At 44.9% G+C, this 23,649-nt stretch overlaps 2 long non-coding RNA genes across 4 annotated transcripts in view; one reads left to right on the forward strand and one right to left on the reverse strand.

The window, feature by feature from the left end:
- Positions 1–23,649, forward strand: part of LOC138513591 (uncharacterized) — a 260,338-nt gene that overhangs the window by 82,320 nt on the left and 154,369 nt on the right. The window lies entirely within an intron of this gene.
- Positions 5,760–13,424, reverse strand: LOC138513592 (uncharacterized). Its single transcript, XR_011281779.1, has 2 exons — positions 13,054–13,424; positions 5,760–6,668 (listed from the first exon to the last, which is right to left on the reverse strand). It is a non-coding gene; the product is annotated as an uncharacterized lncRNA (long non-coding RNA).

Consider the following 23,649-nt stretch of genomic DNA (forward strand, 5'->3'; position numbering starts at 1 on the left):
TATGGGCCTCATCACGAGTTGGGCAGTAACGCCGGCGCTATTAGCGCCGGCGCTAATAGCCCTACTGCCAAACCCCCGGCGCTATTAGCGCCGATCACGGGTTTGGCGGAACGGTTATTGCCCATTCCCCATTGGGCCCATTCGGGAATTCCTCATTCCCCATTGGGCCCAATGGGGAAAATTTGTGCTATTACCGCCGGCGGATTTCCCACCAGCGGTAAACGCGCCAAAAATCGTCAAATTTGATGCAGATTTCCCCCCAGCTCAGACCTGGGGGGAAATCCGCCAAGGTCATGAACTGGCGGCCCCTTAAATGCAGCGGTAATAGTGCTACCGCCGCATTTAAGGGTTACCGCCAGACTCGTGATGAGGCCCTATGTCTGTGTACTCACCTCCTTTGGCCGCAGCCCCCTGTGTTGATGTTGTTGCAACCTCCTTATCCTGGCAGGTGTACTTTTTCACTCCATGCTCCACTCTCCTCTCTCCCCGTTCCTCATTTTTCTTCTGTATTACCTTGCCACCTATTTCCGCCCGTTTCCTGCAAGGTTCTTCCATTACTTCTTTGCTAACCTTTGCCAGTATCTTCTCCTATTCTTCCTTTCTCCCCCATATGCCCCCTTCCCTTTTTAATATGCTCTCTATTACATTTTCTTCTTCATATTTCCGCGCACTTTCTGATATAATCTTCTTTTTCCACATTCCCATCTCCCTGTCATTTTCTTCCCGCTCCTCCTCCTTACTTCTCATCTCCCATTGCTCCATGCGTGCCACACTTTCAGCTATTGCCTGTAGGCGCGCTTCTTCCTTCTTCCTTTCTTCTGCCTGTTCCTTCATCCTCGCCTTCTCTACCTTACTTGCTTTCCTCTCTTCCTTTCTTTGCCGTGTTTCCTGCTCGACTGCCTAATCAGTGCGCTCCGTACTTCCCTCAATTCTGCCAACTTTTCCTCCAGCATCTCTTCCTCTTCTTGCGAAAGTCGCCCTTCTCTCTCTTTACATACCTTGTGTCATGTATGTACGGGGTCCATCTCTTCCCTTCTTACCTTCCTCACTGCGTCCTCCTCTTCCCCTGTTAGTGTCCACCGGAGTTTCAGAAGCACCTCTGCTGCTATCCATTCATCTGGCCCTATGTTTGCAAATTCTCTCGGGACCCTCTTCCTGCCCCCCGTGCCTGCCTGCGTTTTGCTTATATCTGCCATGCCCGTTGTTACCACCTCCTTTTGGCAGCTATCTGTTGGTGCGTAGGGTGGAGGGCTGTATGCGGGATTTGAGTACCCCTCAGCGGCCGTTAGTTGTTGGTGGGCAGCTTCTCTTAATTCTGTTATTGGATACAATCCCCCCTCCTCCTTCTTTACTACCTTAGCCATTTGCACATCCCCTGCCCCTTCCTTTTTCACCCTTGCCTCTGCTACCGCAAATGATCCTTCTGCCTCCTCCTCACTTTCTTCAGTACTGGGTGGGATTTTGTTTTTCGTACCCCTGCCCCCTCCTTACACCTTCTCCTCTTTCACCTCCTTCTCTTCCCTTGTTCCCTTCTCCTCTTTTACCCCCTGTACAGCGAACATGCCCGGTGCTCCCGGTGTACCTCCCTGGAACATCTTCCAAAGATCAAAAACCTCTAAATGGTTTGCTAACTTTTTCCCTTTGTAGGTATTATGTAAGTATGTCAGTAGGTAGTGTTGGGTAAACGTGTCGAAGCTGCCGTTGGGCGGCCATGGTACCCTTATTTTGTTGTCTGTTCCTTGTGTCCATTCAATGCTGTACTTTATAATGTTCTCTTTATGTGGTGACAATGTCGCGCAGATGTGTTGGAGTGGTGTAGTTAAAGCGCTTGCTCTGAGCCACAACCCTGCTCCTGCCCCCGACCCATAGTACGTTGCCATGTTACAATTTCACCTTTATCAACGTAAACCTTTCACCTGGCCCCGTACGCTGGGGACTTCCGACAGTCCGCTGAAAAGAAAGGCAATTTCAATTTTAAAGTTCTTGCTCTTGCTCTTCTTCCTTCCCGATCTTATGACTATGGCCCCTTTCGGCCGTGGCGCACGAAGCCCCCTGTGGCTAAGTGCCCTGTGTGGCGTGCCACTGAGCTGCCCCACCTTCCCCTGCCGCCTGTACTTGGCACACCTTCAACTTAGCTCCTCCTCCTCCCCGTCCCCACTGCCTGCTCAGTCCCCTCCCTCTTCTGGGCAACACCCTTGTCGAGCGTGACCGGCGTTCTCCGTGCACGGCCACCTCTTCCCCCTTCGCCTCTTCCCCGTCCAGCGCGGCCGGCGTTCTCCGTGCACGGCCTCCTCTCCCCCTTCGCCTCTACCCTTTCGTACTTCCTGCCCTCGACCACCATTGGATGAACACGAGGTGGTCATTGTGTCCTATGCAAGCCCTATGGGTGACGTCACCAACCTCTACAAGATATTACAAGTATGTACAATTTCAGAACCAATGAACGCGCGATATCCTTAACACTTTTATTCCCCGTTAACCCCACAGCTGTCTTCCCCCTACGTCGGGAGTAGAGTAATCAACAATCAATTACTTATTATAATCGGACTGCGCACACTGCGTCGCCTCGCGTGTGATACGCCCCCTCTCCAGGGGAGTTTAACCAGCCAATTATCTTCCGCACTCGGGAACAATCTAGCTACCTCCTGTGGGAAAACATCATCTACCCACTGAGCTAAAATGCTCAACTAGTAGGGATCCTCATCTACTCATTGATCTACAACGTCAATTCATAGGAAAGCCACACCCCCTCATACACGTGTCTGCGATCTAGACCAATCTGCACGACCTGTCCGTCACACGTGGGCGCTTGAGGCCCCACCCAATCCACTTTGTGACGCTGTAGCGGACGGCCCTTGTACCTGTCCTGCTACACGTTACACATCTATCGCTGCTTATTAACCGAAATCAGTTTCCACACACTGTAACAACCACCCGCCACCCTTGTTACAATTCCTCCCCCCTCCCGCACAACATTACATTGCTGGTTGGGTGTGCCATACTCACATCAAGTCCTCGTGATCTGGGGCCGCTCGACTGCGGGCAACCCACCAAATGCTGCTCGCCACCTCCCCTCGTCTGGACCACGTCTGGACACTCGGCAACCGCGGGCGGGATACTTCTCAAGTCAGCTTCTGACGGCCAATGTCCGGATTGCGCTGTCCGGTCGTCTCGCAGTTCCACAAGGGTCCTGTAGTCCTCAAAAGGGGGCAATGGCAGAGGGGGCCATGCTGCCAGGTTACCTCGTCGCAAGAGGCCTGAAACAGATCTCAGCAGTGCCTCCAACTTGTCGGGGTGTTTTCCCAGGGGCCGGCAGAGCCGTCCGCGGACCTCCGGGGTTGGGGAGGCCAAAACTCCTCCCGCGTCCCAAAAGGAGCATGAGGCACACACAAAAGCAAGGTAGTTACTGCTGTTTATTATAGTAACGGCAGGGATTATTCTCAGCCCGTATGCATCCAGAGAGACTCTCAGCATTCGTGGGCTTGTAGGCCCTTTTTACTGTAGTATGATGCTCTACTTGCGTCACCTGGGAAAACTGTCCCAAAACCTAACACCACTTTGGGTTGGCTCCCCGAGTGATAGGGTCAGTATAGTTACCTATAGAAGAAAGGATTATTGGATAAGGACAGGCCAGGTGGTACACTTGGGTTGTCCCTAGCAGTTGTGTAAAACAGGGAATTTACAATGGATATATTTGTGGTTCGCCCAGTCTGAAATATAAATCGGATAAACACTTTTACATCAGATACATACAGATTCCGACACAGAGGTTTTTCTCAATTGCAAGCATTTATTACAAATAACACTATAGTGGGTGAGCAAAGAAAGATTACAATGACGGAGAAAAAACATAAGTCATTGCATTCCTCAGTTGCTGACAATTTTCAAAACAGAATGACCATGTTTATATAGCTAGATACCAGACATCACTCCCACACTATACGTGCCTAGACATCTCGTGGCAGATCAATCACTCCTCCGTCACTTCTGTGATGATTTCCCAGAATTGGGTCAGAACGGTATATGCAGAGAGTAAAAAGGCAGTCGTTTGTCATAATACATCACATCCAATGTTACTGAAAGCAAATGCTATTTGTAAAATCAGGAAGGAAAGCGAGCAGCGCAAACGTTTAATGTGTACGAAGGTTAAAAGCAGCAGAAAAAGGGAAGTGTTTCTGCCAGTCTCGTTGTATTAATAAAATGGTTTACTGTACATTTCTCATTAATGTCTGCGGAATTTTCTCACATCTGGGATGAGCTGATGTACTTTCAACATGCATATCTCGTCGAGAGGTCATGCTGTTTATCTTGAATTCCAGCAAGCGTAAGCAAGTTTTATGCATTGTGCAGTTTTAAGCAGGGACCTCTAACGTGAGGCCTAATGTTTTAGCTTCGTGTGTTAAAGCAAGGAGGCCTAATCTTTTGAATGGTGTTTGTGATTGGCCCCTAGCAGATTATGTTTTGTAGCAGGCTCTCCTTCAAGCAATATTGTTATGAACTGATTAACAGATAAAATTGACATTTCCACAGACAGCCCTTTTGTTAATCAGCTCAACGATATTGCTACACTAAAGTTACAGAACCGCCTCATATATCTCCTCATCCTGGACAGCTGTCTGTGAAACATACTCAGTGGCATCACTAGAAAAGGGATCAAGAGGTAAAGAGGTGCAAGGTGAAGGCTGAGGGGGCAAAGCAGTTCTTCCTATGTCTATTTCAGTAATCTCAATTTGCATCAGTTCCTGTATAGCGACATCCTGCATCATCAGTGCAACTCCTCTTGGCACCACGGAATGGTCGTGGGGCACACAATTGGGCTAGATATTGGCAGCATGTAGGTAAGCAATTAACAAAAAGGCAGCATCCCAGGATTATTAGTATCCCTGTAAGCAGTACCATTCCTATCTTCCAATCCCATAGGCTAAAGAAACCCCAAATGGAATGTAAAATGTCCCATGATCCAGTTTCTACGTGAACCTGGGAGCCAATCCCACGGAGCCTTTTTATGGACTCAAGCACAGAGGTGGAAGCAACGTATACATAGGAACAGCAGCTATACCCTATAATTTAGCACGTTCCACCGCTCTCAGCCAAAATCATGTCTAGCACCATTCTGTTCTGAAGGGCCACTAGCCTAATAGCTTGCATTTCAATAGTTATGTTTTCTAAAGCATCTGCTGTCTCAGAGATTGTGGCCTCCAAGAGTCTAGCTAACCTCCTAATATCACGGGAGTTAATCGCGGGGCCAAACCAGGGAATAAAAGCTTTCATAAAATCACTGGCTATGTCTGCTGCAGTATCTCCTTGGTTCACCACACCCCTTCTGGAGCGTGGTAGGGGCTTAATGACAGGTTGTGGAACATCATTGTTGCGTTTAACAGATATGGCAGGTAATACAAATCCTAGATGGCAACGTCCAGACCAGCCCTTGGGAAGCCATGTGTGCGCATTACTACCACAGATAAAGTAAATAGAATCCCCCACATACAAAGGGGCATCCATAGAAGGATGTAGGTCAGGCATGTGGTAAGTCATGTTACAATCTAGGCTATATCCCATATCATAGGCCCCAGAAGCTTCTATACAGATACTACCTTGGACATTTAGGTTTCTTAATTTAAGGAATGCAATCGGGTTTGTGGTGGGGGAGTTCACACTAAATTTATCAGGAGAATATAGTTCATTATCAGGAAAGGGTGAAAAATAAGATGAAAAAGGAAAAGTAGCATTGGGCATAGTTACCAGATCACATCGGCCCCTTTTAAGGACATCCTTATCAAAATCAGAGTAAGCGCTTTTGTGATTCAGAGCAGTACCACGCTTGGTGCTAAACCCTAAAGACAATTGTCTGAGGGCAAGCACTATCTCAATACGTGAGAATACTAAATAAAGCGCATAGCAGGAAGGCAGAAAAGGTAAAGGTATCTGTAGCAAGGGCATTCCTTCCCCCACATAGGCAGGTAGCTGCAAGCAGATCCAGCAATCAGAATCCTTCACAATATCATGAGTGTGATGAAGCAGGGAGATAAAAGCATTCTCTCTTATTTGTTCCTTATGATATAATTCTTCCGGTGAAGGGAAGATATAGGTATGGGCTTAGCAGAATATGGGGTTTTGATCAATTTGTCTAGGAAAAAAAAATAAACTGAATAGGAAAACACTCAGGAGTAGTAGATATGACAGAACCTTGGGTTTGGAGCGATACCAAGGTCTGGATTCAGGATTAGGTGTGTCATAGATACTGTTTGGCATTATGAGAGAGTTTCTTAAAGGAAATACTCTAACAGGCTGAGGCAAGACATAAGGTTATATCGTGGTCCCTCTGTCACTCCTGTGATGTCTTTGGGAGGCACGATACCTGGGGAAACGTTGCACAGAGGTAGTCTTTGGGAATTATCAGTCCCTTGCGGCACATATTCTTCCCATGGTAACTCTGTAGACGTATTCCCAGCCAGAAATGGAGGAGCCCGCTTCACATGGCTGGCATGTATCCAGTTACGATGTCCTTCGCACTTGACAGCAGTCTGGGTGGCTAGTAGGACCTGAACTGGGCCCTTCCACCGTGGTTGTAGACTGGATGGTCGCTCAAAGTTCTTGGTAAAAATCCAGTCGCCAGGCTGTATGGAGTGGCCGGATCCTTCAAGAGGCTTTGGCAAAAAGTTTTTCACCTGTTTATGAATAATAGACAACCTCTTAGTAAGCTCCAAACAGTAATCGCTCAACAAAGGATAATGGACATTTGACAGTTTTCTTGGACTTTGGATTCCCCATATATTTGCTGGTCGTCCCATTACAACTTCATATGGTGACAAACCTACTCCTGAATGTGGGACAGTACGTATGGACATTAAGGCCAGGGGCAAAGCATCTACCCACTTGAGGGGGCTACTGGCACAGATTTTTGCCAATTTGCTCTTCAGGGTGGAATTGAAACGTTCACATAAACCAGCTGCGGCCGGATGAAAAATGGAATGGAAATTTTGTCGTATTCCCAAAGCCTGACACACTAGGTTCATTGTCTTATTAACAAAGTGAACACCATCGTCACTCCAAATTGTATGGGGCAGTCCGTATCTTGGAAAATACTCTTTTACCAAAGCCTTTGCAGTGCTTAAGGCAGTACTATCCACCATAGGGAATGCTTCTGTCCATTTTCTGAACATACATACTACAACTAGTACATATTTAAATCTCTGACATAGAGGCATTTCTATGAAATCCATTTGAAGGCATTCGAATGGTAGCTCTGGGGGACTGAAATGACCTCTAGGGACAGGTGTACCCTTTCCTATGTTGTGTGTTAAGCAGGTAATGCAATTTTTACATTTAGCTACAGCTGTTTTCCGAATGTTTGTGTTATACCATACTTCTCCTAGTAAGGCTACAATTGCATCTGCACATATATGGGAATGTCCATGTGCCATTGTGACCATTATAGACACATATTTGTCTGGTAACATCCATAATCTCCTATCAGATTGGTATACATAACAACCATCATCAAGGGTGGCTTTGCTGTTCCATTTCTCAAGTTCCTCTTTGGATGCATCTGCTTGTATTTGTCTGACACATTCAAGAGAATTATCAAATTCGATATTTACTGGTGCATTTACTGATACATAGGTTAAAGTAGCAGGTGCTTGGGCAGTCAATTTTGCTGTCCTATCAGCAAATGCATGACCTATTCCCACATCATTTGTCACTTTCTTATGAGCGCTGCATTTGATAATTGCTAGCTTTCTAGGCGCTACTAGTGAATTCAACAATCTTGTGATCAGCATTCCATGCTGTATTCTGGTACCATGAGAAGTAAGAAAACCTCTCTCAGCCCATCATTTTCCAAAATTATGCGCCACACCAAAGGCGTACTGGCTGTCAGTGTATATATTCACTCTTAAATCTAGAATGAGCTCACATGCCCGAGTTAATGCAATGATTTCTGCTGCTTGGGCAGAGTGCTGTGGATTTTGCAACTTTCAACCACTGTTTTCAATGTAGTAATAGCATAGGCAGCTGTGGAGCTACCGCATGGCAATTTAAAACACGAGCCATCCACATACAGGGTTCCATCAGGTTCACTTAAAGGTATATCAGTTAAATCTACCCTTCCCTTTGTCTCCTCCTCTGTTGTTAGGATACAGTCATGCAATACAGTGAGGTCATCAGAAGGGAGGGGTAGCATTGTGGCTGGGTTCAGAGAATTACACCTTTTTATCGGTATGTGTGGTGCAAGTAAAATCAGTTCATATCTAGTCAACCTAGCATTAGTCATATGCTGAGTTTGTGTTTTGTTCATCAGTATATCAATAGCATGAGGCACCATCACTACCAGTTGATGTTCTTGCACGATAATTTCAGATTGTTTCACAGAAAGTGCAGCACCTGCAATTGCCCTTAGGCATCTAGGTAAACCCCTAGCCACTGTGTCTAAGGTTGAAGAAAAATAGGCACAAGGCCTGTTTTTATCTCCATGGAGTTGAGTTAATACAGATAACGAACATCCAGATCGTTCATGCACAAACAAGGAAAAACACTTAGCATAATTAGGGTTCCCTAAAGCAGGTGAGTCGCATAAAGCCTGTTTTAGCATATCAAAGCTTGCTTGGTGTTCTGGTAACCATGGCATTGGAGTTGGTGTCTCTTTGGTAGTGAGATTAAGTAAGGGTTTTGCTAAGAGAGAAAAATTGGGACTCCATTGGCGGCAAAACGACGTCATTCCCAAAAATCCTCTCACTTCTTGCTGTGTGGTTGGAGCTACTGTATTGAATACAGCTTGCATTCTCTGTGGATGTAATCTCCTTTCTCCCTTTGATAGGAGATGACCCAAATAAGTAACTTGTTTTTGGCAAAACTGTAACTTACTCTGAGAAGCTTTGTGACCCAATGGTGCTAAGAAATTCAATAATTGGACTGTACAGTTTATGCATTGTTCTTTGGTGTCAGCAGCTATAAGCAAATCATCTACATACTGTAAGAGGGCTGTGCCATCAAGAAGTGAAAAACAATCTAGTTGTGCTTTTAAAGCTTGACTGTAAATACTTGGACTCTCTGTATAACCTTGTGGAGCTCTACAGAACGTATAAGACCTTCCTTCAATATTAAAAGCAAACAAATACTGGCTATCCTCATGGATTGAAACGCTAAAAAATGCGTTCTTAAGGTCTATTACTGTAAAATACTGGGCAGCAGGTGGGATCATGGTAAAAAGGGAAACCATGTCTGGTACAACTGGAAATTGAGGTAGTACTATCTTGTTAATACGGCGCAAATCTTTGCATTCTCACTAACCTTCTTCCGAATGGGAAGTATAGGGCTGTTACAGGGGCTGCCTGCAATTTGTTTGACAATGCCTTTAGCTAAGAAATCTTGTATGACTGGATGGATTCCTTCTAGTGCTTGTTGTGTTATTTTGTACTGGGGTATTCTTGGGTAAAGAACATTATCCTTTAATGTAATGCAAACAGGTGCTATCTGGAGACACCCTACATCATTTTTACCTTTAGCCCATACCCTCTCATCAACAGTTAGAGTAATTCATCAGGAAGTACCTCTGTGGTAATAGCATTGTAAGCACAGCCTTTTGTAAGTAATCAGACATGCAAGTGAGATAGACACCATCAGGGGTACAATAAATTGTAGCATGCAATTTTTTTAGGAGATCCATTCCCAATAGAATCAATGCACATTTGTTAGTAAGCACAACAGGAGCAAGACATGAAATAGGTCCTATAGAGAACTGGATAGGCTCTGAAATGGGGCTATGAATAGGGGTATTTGAAAACCCTACTGATGTATTTACTTTCCCAGAGAGGGGTGCAGTAGGTACCAATTTATGGGAGATGTATGTATGGGTAGCCCCGGCGTCAAGTAAGAACTTCACTTTTCCTGGCATTGCATTTTTAAGTGCTAATTCAACATAGGGTCCTTCGGGGTCCACTTGTATTTCCACTCTCCCTTTTCCCTCTCTTGGGCATCCCTATTCTACATAATCATCTTAATGTGTGTCATCTTTATAGTAATCTCTTGCTGGATACTGTTGGCCTTGTCTAGGATCGAAATAATTCTGCTGCTCTTGGATAGTTTTTACCTCTTCACTGTTACCTTGTCTCATCTGTCCTCTGGAAAAAACATGTCCCACTGATCTCCCTCTCCCCCTTGGTCTTAGAGGGCATTCCCTAATCCAATGGTTACTCGATTTACAATAGTGACATCCTTCATCTATACCACTCCTTCCATTGGATGGGGTAGCACTTCCTCCCTGTCTTCCTCTCAACATACCTCTTGCTGTCTGAATCTGTCCCCTTCCTCTCTCTGGAAATGCTTTTTGCATTAATACTCTAGTTTTTAAACTATTAAGCTTTCTATCTTTCTCAGTCTTTTCTTTATTGTGTCTCTCTGCATAATATCTGGCCATGGTCAATATTTGAGCAGCATTCTGGGTTGGCCATGTAGATTCATACGTTTGAATATCATTCTTAAGATAAGAAAGGAGCCCTTCTACAAAGTGCGAGTAAAATCCCTTTTGTCCTTCGGTCGTACTTAAATCTATTCCGCTAAAAGAGCTAAAAGCCTGCTCTTTCCTGGTAAAATAATTTTCAACTGATTCTCCTTCATTTTGTTTGCAATGAGTTAACTTATCCCAGTTCATCTGTTTTCGGGGTACTATCTGTTCTATCCTTCTCATTATGTATTCTGACAAGGCAAGAATAGTCTTGTGTAAAGAATCCTGCCCATCCCTGTATTTGGTCACTTTTTCATCCTCTAAATCAGTCCATTTAACGGGAGGTTCTTCACTATCCTGTTTTCTACATTGGGCCTCATTCCGACTCAGGCGTTAAGGGGTTTACGGCGCCGTAAACGGCGCCGACCCTTAACGCCTGATTACAAGGTTCCCTTTGCGGGATGGCTGTTTAACGCCTGCTTTTTGCAGGTGTTAAAAGCCATGCCGCAAAGGGACCTTGGCGATAATTACGGCACCATAATTTATGGTGCCGTAATTATCGCCTTTCCCCATTCCCATTATGCCCTATGGGGCAAAAATGGGAATGGGGAAGGGGCCATTGGTGAATGGGGAATTACCGCCCCACTCACCTTGGAATGGGGCGGTAATTCCGCCATCCACCATGGCGGAATTGCAACCTTAGCGGCATGGAGCATGGTGCTAATAGCACCATGGTCCTCCGCCAAGGTTGTAATGAGGGCCATTGTTTCCAAATATCTGGGGGTAATATACATGAGAACAACTGATCAATATAATTTATTGTGAGAGGTCCACTCTTTAGCCCTCGGTTAGTTTGACTATACCATTGCTCTGGATTCTGTCTAATATCTGGAAAATCCTTGGTAAAAGATAATAATTCCATTCTATTCCAAGGCACATGAACCTGATGTGTGGGGTTGCTGCTATCAAAGCCTGATACTTCTCTCATAGGGTTCTGGTGCGTTACTGATTTTTTTAAGGGAATTTTTTCAAGCCACATAAGCAGTGTCACTATAATATCTGAACAGTCTTCTATGGAAATGATCCCTTTTTGGCTATTCACATCCATTTCCCTGTAGTGGTCTGGAAGATCATATGCTTCATCCCTATTAATCAATTTATAGGCTGACCATACTTTGTTGCATAAGTAATTTACAATTTCATTTGCCACTGGCTGTTCAACTTGAGGTGCATTATCCCTAGCTATGTTAATGCCTTCCACACCTTTGGCTATCCAAGCATTTGCAAAACATTTTGCTTCATCCTTCTGGGATGTAGTTATGCTTCTAGTCTGGTATCCAGGGGTACTTGGTGGAGGAGGGGTCTCCTTTGACTCCCCACTCCCTTCCGGGCGAGAGTAAGGAGGCGGAGGAGCTCTCTTAGTGGAGAGAAGGCATTCTAATAAGGGATCAGGCTCTTCATCTGTCTGCATCATAGTTGCAGAAGCCTCAGTACATGGTTTGGATACATATGCTCCTACCGTGCTTAGAACACACTGGGCCTCATTACGACCCTGGCGGAAAGTTACCGCCAGGGCCGTGACTTTACCGCCATGGTGCTAACTACGTTAACGCCATGGCGGTAAGGGGATTTACCGCCCCATTCCGACCTTGGCGGGGCGGTAAATCCCCAATCCCCATTTACCCTTCCCCATTCCCATTTTTGCCCCATAGGGCATAATGGGAGTGGGGAAGGCGTTAATTACGCCACCGTAAATTACGGTGGCGTAATTAACACCAAGTTCCCTTACCGCCATGGTTTTTTACACCCGCTAAAAGCAGGTGTAAAAACCGCCATGGCGGAAAGGGAACTCGTGATTGGCGGTAAGGGGTCGGCGCAGCTAACGATGGCGCTAACCCCTTACCGCCAGGGTCGTAATGAGGCCCACTCTCTGTTATCCTGTTTGCATCCTTCCTTTAGTTTCTGGAGCTCATAGGCTTTTGCTTTATCCCTCTCTGATTGTGGCTTTTTATCCTTAAGCCGTGCTTCTCTTATAGATTTCTGTCTGGCATAATTCTCCCAGATTTTATATGTTTCCCACTGAAGAGGTCTTATCTTTTTATCCCCTTCTGCCAGTAGTGCTTCCCTGAGATACGCAATTCGGGCTAAATCAAAAGAGCCATAAATCGGAAAAGACAGGGCAGGATCACTGGCTTTGGAGGTATAGTTGTGCCATTCTGGTAAGAACAAAACTGTGCCTAACCCTTTTTTTACCATCAATTCCCAACCTGCACTGCCGATTGGCGGTGGCGATACGTGTTGTTCTAGCTTATTCAAGCGCTTACTTGCGCAACAATTCACTTTTGTACATGCATTTCCCATGATTACTCAATTACCTGTTATCGGCGCGCCTAGCGTTGTTCGCTAATCTCTGTTACCTTGCGTAACTTCTGTACTTAACTCGTGATAACAAAGATTATAACCCCTAGGGCATACTTAAGTGTAGTATTTCCCCATGTTATAATACTACATGCAAACAAAACAAAAAATTAAATAAATAAAACGGAAAGCAAAAAAAAAAAAACGACTTTCATTTCTCAAACAGTCATTTCAACAGCTAGAAATATTCTCACCGGATTTCAGATGTCATCTATCTCGCCAGCACACACGCCAGCACACACGCACATCTGTGTCGGAACCTCTCAGAAAACGTTGCACTGGTCCTGAGACGGTTGTTCAGACGAAAAAAAAACTTTGGTCGCAAACAGATCATCTTGTTGATCAGTTAGTTGTGGATGTGGTCTGAGTTTTTTCTTGTGGCTGCTAGAGCACGAGCTCCTTTCTGAGCAGAGGCCTCCACGGTGAATTCGTCAAACTGAAAATCCCGCACTGGTCAACCGCTGGAAAAAAATCCAAGCTGGATCCGTCTGTCACCGAAGTCCCACCAGAGTCGCCAAATTGTAAAACAGGGAATTTACAATGGATATATTTGTAGTTCGCCCAGTCTGAAATATAAATCGGATAAACACTTTTACATCAGATACATACAGATTCCGACACAGAGGTTTTTCTCAATTGCAAGCATTTATTACAAATAACACTATAGTGGGTGAGCAAAGAAAGATTACAATGACGGAGAAAAAACATAAGTCATTGCATTCCTCAGTTGCTGACAATTTTCAAAACAGAATGACCATGTTTATATAGCTAGATACCAGACATCACTCCCACACTATGCGTGCCTAGACATCTCGTGGCAGATCAATCACCCCTCCGTCACTTCTGTGATGGTTTCCCAGAATTGGGTCAGAATGGTATATGCAGAGAGTAAAAAGGCAGTCGTTTGTCATAATACATCACATCCAATGTTACTGAAAGCAAATGCTATTTGTAAAATCAGGAAGGAAAGCGAGCAGCGCAAAAATGTACTGTGTACGAAGGTTAAAAGCAGCAGAAAAAGGGAAGTGTTTCTGCCAGTCTCGTTGTATTAATAAAATGGTTTACTGTAAATTTCTCATTAATGTCAGCAGAATTTTCTCACATCTGGGATGAGCTGATGTACTTTCAACACGCATATCTCGGTAAGAGGTCATGCTGTTTATCTTGAATTCCAGCAAGCGTAAGCAAGTTTTATGCATTGTGCAGTTTTAAGCAGGGGCCTCTAACATGAGGCCTAATGTTTTAGCTTTGTGTGTTAAAGCAAGGAGGCCTAATCTTTTGAATGGTGTTTGTAATTGGCCCCTAGCAGATTATGTTTTGTAGCAGGCTCTCCTTCAAGCAATATTGTTATGAACTGATAAACAGATAAAATTGACATTTCCACAGTTGCTACACCAAATTAGTTACAAGGGGACACTTGGTGATTGGCTAGCTAAAATGGTGTCAGTGATGAGCCCCTCGTATTCTGATTGGTTCACCCGCGAGCCCCCAAGCCTGGGACCATCGCTGTTCCCAGCTCGCGGTGTGCCTGGTGCTGGCAACAATGTGCAACTATGTGTTAGTGGTGGACAATGGACAGGTCTGGCTAGTGGCTGATGTGCATGTCTTTCCCATCGCTGTAGGTGTGCAGCTTGTCACTTCATTGTTGGAGATCGTGTCTCAGACGTGGGACCCCAGCGACTTTCTGTCTCGCGAGCATTTTGTCAGCTCGGCTTGGTCATGTGTGGAGAGACCATGGCTGGAGCAGAATTATGAGCATTTGATTTGTATTTCGGCTCTGAGGAGCATTCGGCGTTGGCAGGTGTAACCTTGGCGCGGGAAGTGCAGCATGTGAATGACAACATTGCGGCTTTGGCTGTGAGCTCTCGTTGGGGCTCGTTCTGCGTGATCAGCGCTTTGCATTTTTGTTTGAGTCTCCTGCCTGGAGACTCTTGCTTTGCGGCCTACCTTGGCCTAGTTTCTGGGTGGCGGTACATAATCCATAATATGGGGGTGGTGAGGGGCGACAGAGCATCACAAGCAGCAGTAGATATATAGGGTGACGTCTTCACAGGGATAGGTAGCGAGAAAGCATTTGCAAGCATATATACACAAGCTCTTCAGACGTCTTGCGTTTCTGCGGTGCTGTAGGAGGCCTATGTGAAAAATAACAACGATGCGTGTCTGTGGGTGTATCGGTCCTCTGTGTCATAGCACTGGGTATGTTCTTCGTGTCTGTTGGTATGTGGGTGACCAGTGTGCATGGTGGCACGTGTGTTCTTTGTCTGTTGGCTATGTCGTCATGGCATCTCTAACGATGATGGCGTTTGTGGCTCTTGTCTAATCGAGTTGGTCCATGAGGCTGATGTCGGCGGTTCCCGGACGTGGTAGTGGGCAGGCTCCCCGGGCGTGTGGGCCGCGGACACAGTGGACCTGTCTCTCTGGTGATGAAGTGAAGGGGTCGAGCTCCTCTCGCGGGGGGTGCTTGGGTCTTGATGTCCTGGGCCATGGTTTGGATGAAGATGGGGGGAGGGTGTTTTCCCATTTTCCCACTTCAATAGTCCTCTATTAGTGGACTAATGTCTGCATGGACATGCTATTTACGCCATGCCGGTAAGGTCCGTTACTTACCTCCAACCTCGGAATGAGGCCCTAAGTCTTGCATGTTAGGGTATGTGATGTTGTATATCTGAACACACACCACACTAATCAACGAAGGCCATAATGGCAATACAGATTAGTAGGTTGAGGCCTTGCTGCAGAGATGTGTGTTATCTTATGTTACTTGATATTTCCATAGCCCCTTACAGCCTTTGTTAGGGCTTTGAAGCACTGAGGGGTGAAAAGTCCTTCGGCAGACAGTAATCTAAATGTGAATGAAATAAAAACTGAAGGCAAATTGCATTCATTATTTCAAACAACTGTTCAGTTCATAGCAGGTATGACTAGTTTAGTGTCATTATAATAGCCGTAGCATGGAGATTGTTCAGGCGCAAGGTGGATTGCTATGTCAGTGACTATGTGACATCTCTGTGTATGTGCAATCTCTAATTCAAAGATACGATATGTGGGGGGAAGGATATGATGTTTCATGCTTCGGTAATCAATCCAAAACCGTGGGCCTGCTATTGTGCACACATTCTGCCACTCTACACCTGTGAAGGGCCTGCTTATTACAAACTGCCATCTACTAGATGATATCCCCCAAGCTCATGTGGAGCAAAGAAGGAGAGACCCCATTCTACTGGGTTAAAGTGCCAGGGGGTATATGTTAGTCAGAAACCTCAGGGCTCTAACACTCTTGAGCTTAGCCACCAGCAGTGTGGGGCAGAACTATGACGTGGATTGTTTAGCCCCAAGATAGTAGTTTAGATGCAAGGTAACTTCTGAGCACGAACATTATGCAGGCCAATAATGTTGACAAACTAATGGCACTTTTCTCATGTAATTTAAAATTCCTTGAAAATCATTTAGAACCTTTTACTTTACTTTTAATATTTATACTGCACAGACCATGGACCCGTAGGCTTAATGGCGCAACGACCAATAAACAGAAGGACAACAGGAGAGAGAAAAAAAGGGGACATCCTAACCAAAAAACAGGTCTTCAGAGATCGTCAAACAAGAATAATTTAAACAGATGAGTTTTAAGTTTCTTCCTAAATAATTCTGTGGACTTTATGTACCTCTGATTCAAAGGCAGGCCATTACAAGCTTTAGGGACTGCGTTCTGAAAGGACCCGCTTGAGGCCTTCGAGGCTCTACACCTAGGAAGAGCCAACTGTTCAGAATTCCTCAATCTGAGGGTTCTCATATACATTTTTTCTTTCAAAATATCCTGAAGATAGACCAGCATCTTGCCCTGTTGACATTTCTGTGTGATAACCAGGAGGTGAAACAGATATCTTGATTCCACGGTGAGCCAGTGCAGAGCTCGTCTAGCCGCTTAGACATGTTCTCTACGAGCTATTCCTGTGACCACTCACACTGCCCCGTTCTTTATCACCTGAAGCCTGTTACAATCAGTTTTGTTGATTCCATACAACAGACTACAGCAATAGTCAATCTTGGCACCCACAATTGCCCTTGCAATGGTCTCCACATTAGCTTGGGTAATAAAAAGTCGAAGGTGTGCCAAGAGCTTAATATAATAAGCTGAAGATGACACCAGGCTACCTATGTGTGCCATTATGTTTAGGTGTTGGTCCAAAATGACACCCAACATATTAACCTTCTTTAGAGTGAATATTTTCCTCAATATGAAAGCTATCATAAACCGGACCCAATTTCTGTAACATATTTGTGGTCTCAACAATCAGCAACTCTGTTTTATCACTATTCAGAGCCAAGTTGTTTTGACCATCCAACTCTCAATGAGGGTGTAAATCTAGTTCACCTGGGCCTCATCAGTTTCATGTGTCCCAGGTATGGGGATGACACACTGAGTGTCACCAGTGTAATTCGTAATCACCACCCCATGCTCCAAAAGATCAAAGAAGGGTGCCGTAAAGATGTTGTACAGGCATGGTGAAATACAAGACCCCTGAGTAACGCCATATTTAACGGTTGTAGGCAAAGCTAATCTCTCCTCATGAAAAACTCTACTGTCCCGATTGCTTAGGAACAAGGATATCCTTGAGCCGCTTCCGACGAGAAATTGCACTGTAAAGTGCACGAAGTAATGATCTGACCAAGGGCAAGGCAATACTTGAAAATCCTTGGATGCGACATTGAGAGTAGAAAACCCAATCCATGGTATGCCCCTTACAATGGGTAGGAACCTGAATCTTTTGTTCAAAACCCAGATTGGATAAAACCATCTCTAAGTCAGAAGCCAAGTTATCTTCATTGTGCCCTAGCCACAAATTGAAATCCCCCAATTATAAAAACCTGGTATTAAATTTCAATAATTGAAGGAGGTCATTAGAAAGGGCAGAAGCAAAGTCCACTGCCGCCGAGGGAGGCCTAAAGATCAAAAGACCATTGATGATTTATTCAGCATTGAGTCCTCTTTTAACAATTTTGGATTCTATCCCTTCAGCGAGTTGCCCATTGATTTCCCAAATGGTAAGCGAAGATCTGAAGATTAACGCAACCCTCCCCCCCATCAATTCTATTCTGATGTAGCATACAGTACGCATCTGGAATAGCTAAATTCAGGGAAAGGCCTGCTGCAATATGGCCCCAGGTCTCAGTAATAGCACACATATCAATTTCATTATCTTCAATATATGTAGCTACTTCAACAGCGTGTTTCACCAGAGATCTAGTATTTAGCATCATAATCTTAAAATCAGAAACAGGAATAATGTTGCTTCTAAGGAAGGGGACCCCCTACCCCATCAGGACCAAGGCTACCGTTCCTCGGCACTGTTGACAATTCACCCGGAAGAGGAGTGCCCACTGGAAACAGGGTAGAACCTCCTTAATTAAACTCTAAATTAGAGGCACAATCTTGGAACCACATCTATTGTATTGTTCAATGCAAGGTAAGAGATTGTCTATTGATCTTTTTGTTGCTCCCTTGCACAGTAGTGTAGTTTAATTTTTCCAAAAATAAAAGCTTATCTGCAGGTTTTAAAGGCTGAAGCAGGCCTGGAAGCCGGGAATGTTGTATTATCTAATACCTGACTTTGGGACTACCTAATATAAATCATACTTCTCAAATCACCAGTATTTTGCGGATTTCACACACTCTGGAATCAGTTCACACTCATTGCAAGCATCGGTGCCAACATGATCCATTCCATTCTGTGGGTGCTTATCCAGTCCTGTTTTTTTTTTCTTTACATTCTGGGACTTGTAATTTACTTTTCCCATTGTAACACTCGGGCTACAAGTCCCAGAATGCAAAGAAAGAAACAGGACTGGATAAGCACCTACAGATTGGATTGGATCATGCTGGCAACTTTGCGCAAGCCCCATACCTCTCAAAAACTTCTTTTTTCCTGCTTTGGAGTCCCAATAAATTGAGAAATATTTGATCTATGGAGAGGGGACTACATTCCATCTAGGTAATGCTAAGTGGCCCCATGACATGTCTGATATCTCTATCCAGCCCAGGCTGCTCAGTCATTACGGTTTGCACAATCAGATTTGCAGTTACTTTCCCACCACTACTCTATATGGTGGCTTTGGAGCAGAGATATCTATTTCCCCGTGTGTTTCTTTGCATTCTTGTACGCGTAATATATATGCTTTTTCCACTTTAAGTCCAGAACTGCAGGTAACAGCATGCAAAGGAAACACCAAATACGTACTGCATGGACTACTCACATATGACACTGGACAACTTGGGCTACCTGAAACTGCATGGACACTACTCACATATGACACTGTAATATTTTCAGGCCAATGTGCAGAGCAAAATTAAACTGATTGCAGGACTTGGAGTTATTTATTTATTAATTTTGTTCCATAAGGCGCAATATGGTACCACTGGTCCGGCACACCAAGCGATCTAATGCAGATATCTAACTATCGTCGTGACTGATGTCATTGGTGTATCCTCTACTCTCTGTTCATCGGCATTCTGGTACCCGCAGCTTCGCTTTTCAACAATAAATGCAGAGCTGCAAGTGATAGATTCCAAGAAAATCAGGGCGGGCGGGGTGTCCTACTCACTCGCAACACTGGGACAATTTGAGATGATGCTATGGTATGTGAAGTAGACTTATGCCACGCACCGTTACTATTGCATAGTCTCCAGGCGCTCGCGTGGCTCTGTAAAAAAGAGGTCGAGGTGGGTTAGTGAGGGATAGGATAGAGGTTGTGCTCATCTGTTGGTGCTTGCAGAACCAGGAGAAACTGGCGTCCGTGGGTGTCTGCTTTCTAAGTCTCCTTTAATAGTGTGCACTGTCTTGTTGTGTCTGGAGGGAGTTAGGTCCAGTGTCTTGGATTGTTTGTTATTTGCGAATGTTTGTTGCGGTGGATCTGTGGTTTGCGTGTTTCGTGTGTAGTATGGCTGGCCCTTACGGGCGTGTGTGGTACTTGGGGTGGGGGTATGCAGGAGAGGAGTCGAACCAGGGGTGATTAGTACAGTGGCAACCTTGTAGTATACTTTCAAACACAGAGGTGGCATTCAGAGGGCAGGAGTACCCTATCAGTACAGTGTCTATACTTCAACATTTGGCTAAATGCAATACAGAGGCTACCCTCAAGCTCTCCTAAGTGCAATGTATGGGCTACACCCTAAGAATTTTTCTAAGTGCAATACATTGGCTACATCCTCAGAATTCTTCTAAGTGCAATATATTGGCTACACCATCAGAATTCTTCCAAGTGCAATATATTGGCTACACCCTCAGAACTCTTCTAAGTGCAATACATTGGCTATACCCTCAGAATTTTGCCGTAGGCTAGTTATATTATCAATGTAGGTTGCTTGCTTTTTACATTATTTGCATCATGCAGGCAAAAGATGTGTATTATGTGGAAAAAAGTCCAGTTTTGCAAAAATATATTTCTTTGTTTGTCAAGAAGGCAGCTTTGTTCACCTCTTCTTTCATACATTAACCATTCATCTACTGTGCGCTGCTGCGGGGGGTTTGGCTTTAAAATGCACGTGCGCCATCACAATTAACAACCCCAACATTAGCCCTTTTCCTGAAGAATTGGAATATTGAATATGGAAGGGTGACCAAAGGACTTGCCCCCTGACCCATTTACCATTCACTGATTTCTGGGGGGTCCCAGGAATTAAACTGTACTTGAAAGCCAGGTGGGAAGCCTATTCATGCTAGCTCTGGTCCCAACTCTCACCTTCAGGCTGGACTGCGCAAAACTGGCGACTGGTCCTCATTGGAGGGTGACACGTTGTTTATAACAGCATTCACTTTATTTAAAATAAGGAAATTAAAAGCCATCATAATAGTTCGTATATCTTTTGTAAATATGTCTAGTAAGGTACTCGCTCTGATTGTTCTGTTTGCTTGACCATATGGCCTGGTTCTGTCCTGCAGACTGGGCCTCGAGATCATTTATCTGCGTCACTCCGCCAATGAGAACAGACAATGGACGTGAGTCATCCCTTGGTATAGTCTATGCTTTCTCATTTTACCCAATTGCAGAAAAACAGGATGTGGTAAGAAGGGAGAGTTGTCATGTAAATGGGCCATCACACTGTACAGTTTGTACGAAATGTTTGCCCATAACAGTACACACATTTACAATGTGAGCTACAGAAAGATAAAAATAGTTTTTTTTCGAAACACACGATCGATGTGTGAGAGCCAGGACTTGAACCCATGGTTACAGCTGTTTAAGTCAGGAACATGGCCTTTTGACACATCCTATTCCCACTTATCCACCAAAGGAAAGCCCCAGCTCGAGCTGGGCACAGCAGAGCATGTTCGCCCTTCCTTTAGAACTGAATCTATAGAGCCAGATTTTCAAATCCTTTTTGGGGCGCCAGTGATGTGGTCTGCAAGGACATCAAGTCCAGTCATGCCAAACAAACTCACACAATTCCCAAAGGGCCCACAGCTCTGAATATGTGCATGGCTGATGCACACACTCAGATGCCATGTTCTCACACTTTGCGCAATTGTAAAAACCACAGGGTCTTTCTGTGCACTTTAAAGTGCATCCTGAATTCGCCAAGCACTTTAAACAAACACATGCCCCTGCCCTTGTTTCGCAGAGGGGCAGGGAAATGCACAGTGCATGGCAGGGACATTTCTGACCCTGTCATGCTTTGGTTTTCAAGTGGCACAGCAGACGTCTGAAGCACTTCTGTGCCACTTGCATTTCAATCCCTCAAACACATACTTTCATCTACTTTTAGCATTTCACAATGTCAGGGCCTGAATGGGCCTCATTTAAAAAAATAACTGTTTTAACATGGGAAAGTCCCATTGAAAACATGTGTGCACATCAGGCCCTAACTGTCTGTTAATGTGATCTGCACTTGCAGCCCCCACGTGGGTGCAAGGAGCCTGTTCTACATTAGTGTTGGGAGCATGCCAGGGGCCTGGCAGCGCATCATTTACTCCCCAGCTCAGCCCCCTGGAAATTCGCATGCCACCTTTGTGGAAAAGCTGACCTGTGCATTTGCAAAACTGGGGCATCTAATCCTCTGCGCTATATTTAAATGTCCCATTTTTTGAGAATCTGGCTCTATGTGTTTCATTGATTTAAATAAGCATTAACACAGTACCTGGGTAGGATGACCAGCCATCCCGGTTGTGCCGGGACTGTCACTGTGTTTGGTGCTCTGTCCCTCTTTCTCAAGATTATGTTCTCATTGGAAACTGCAGTGGTCCTGGATTTTTGTAGTAGGTCTTCGTGGCTGGCAGGCAGGAATACACAATCTCGCACAGAAGAAATGCTGAATTTTAAAACTAAGATAGTGGTACTGGTATCTGTTCTCGCAGAATACGAGCAACAAAGGTAGCTGACAAGAGCACCGAAACGAGGCACAGAATACTAAAAAAAAGACAGTGGGCCTCATTACAACTCAACCGGTATGGAAACAACGGTGGCAGTAAACCCGCACCACTGTTGTTTCCATACCGGTGATCACGACTCCTGCACGCAGAGGCGTCAATCCCGCCAGGTCTGACCTGGCGGGTTTAACACCGCCCTCCTGCAGGCAGACGATGAAACACCGGCACCATCACGAGATGGTGCCAGTGTTTCCATGAGCCCCATTCCCATTGAGTCCTACGGGACTCAATGGGAATGGGGATTTACACCATTCCACCTCCAGAATTCCCAGGTCACCGGGGTTGTAATGCCCCGGTAATTCTGGGAATCACGGAGTCGGAATGGTAATACGAGTCCGGCGGTAACCGAGGATAACCAGGCGGTTTTACCGCCTCGGGTACCGCCGGACTCGTAATGAGGCCCAATGAAACGATTGGAAAAGCAAATCTGATGTTGTGTGATGAGAAGTGGTCTATTTATACTTATTGAGGAAAGAGGCATCCTGCCATTTCCATAGAGACACGTCATTAGCTGAAGCACAGAGAATGTTGACACGAGACATGCATTGGCGTTGTGAAATGGGCGGTACGCCTCTAGTGATCTCAGCCTCAGGGGCGGGGATATGATTTAGTGCCGCCAGGGCAGTTCACCTTAGGGCGATGCGGCAAAGAATAAGATTAGCACAAGATGGCTGCGCCCTGCTGCCTGATTTTGCATGTGTAAAAAAGAGGAAAACTACGGTATGGTGCATAGGAAACGTTTTTTTACGATCGATCAATGTATGCTTAAAAACACATGCCCGAAACCTCGGGACAATATTATTTTCTCCTCCAAACGCTCATGAAGTGTCGTGCTTTGACAGCCACTTTCAAGAGTTAATCCTACTTTTATGTTAGTTGCCCTGTCGCGTTTTTTTTACTTTTTAAATCTGGTCACCCTAGACCAGGGACCCATGTTTCCCTTAGAGCTGCACATTTTCTATGTCTACTAACTCTGACACAATCTTTAAAACATTCTTATTCACAACATATTTTAGACCCACTTTCCTTCCACACGTTCTGAAAAATGTATCTGTTACATAAATCTGTTCTCATAAAATATCTCGAAAGCTAATGCTTTATTTCATTGACGTATAATATTCTCAGTCCAATAAATAAGTAACAGAATTTGAAATGTTGTGATACTTTAGGACACACAAGTTTCATGCTGTCTTGGTCTAAGAAGAAGGTAGCGTTTGTGGATGGGAGAACCAGCACAAGTGACATAGGAATGTCCAGCCAACGCAAGGTTTACTGTGTTTGTGCAATGTTTCAGGGCATCATAGGACCCCTGATCAGCTGCACATTAGCCAAATGAATAAAAACACGCAGTTTATTTGAGCTAGA

The sequence above is a fragment of the Ambystoma mexicanum genome, chromosome 12, assembly GCF_040938575.1.
Source record: "Ambystoma mexicanum isolate Mex_15411 chromosome 12, UKY_AmexF1_1, whole genome shotgun sequence".
In the NCBI taxonomy this organism is placed as follows: domain Eukaryota; kingdom Metazoa; phylum Chordata; class Amphibia; order Caudata; family Ambystomatidae; genus Ambystoma; species Ambystoma mexicanum.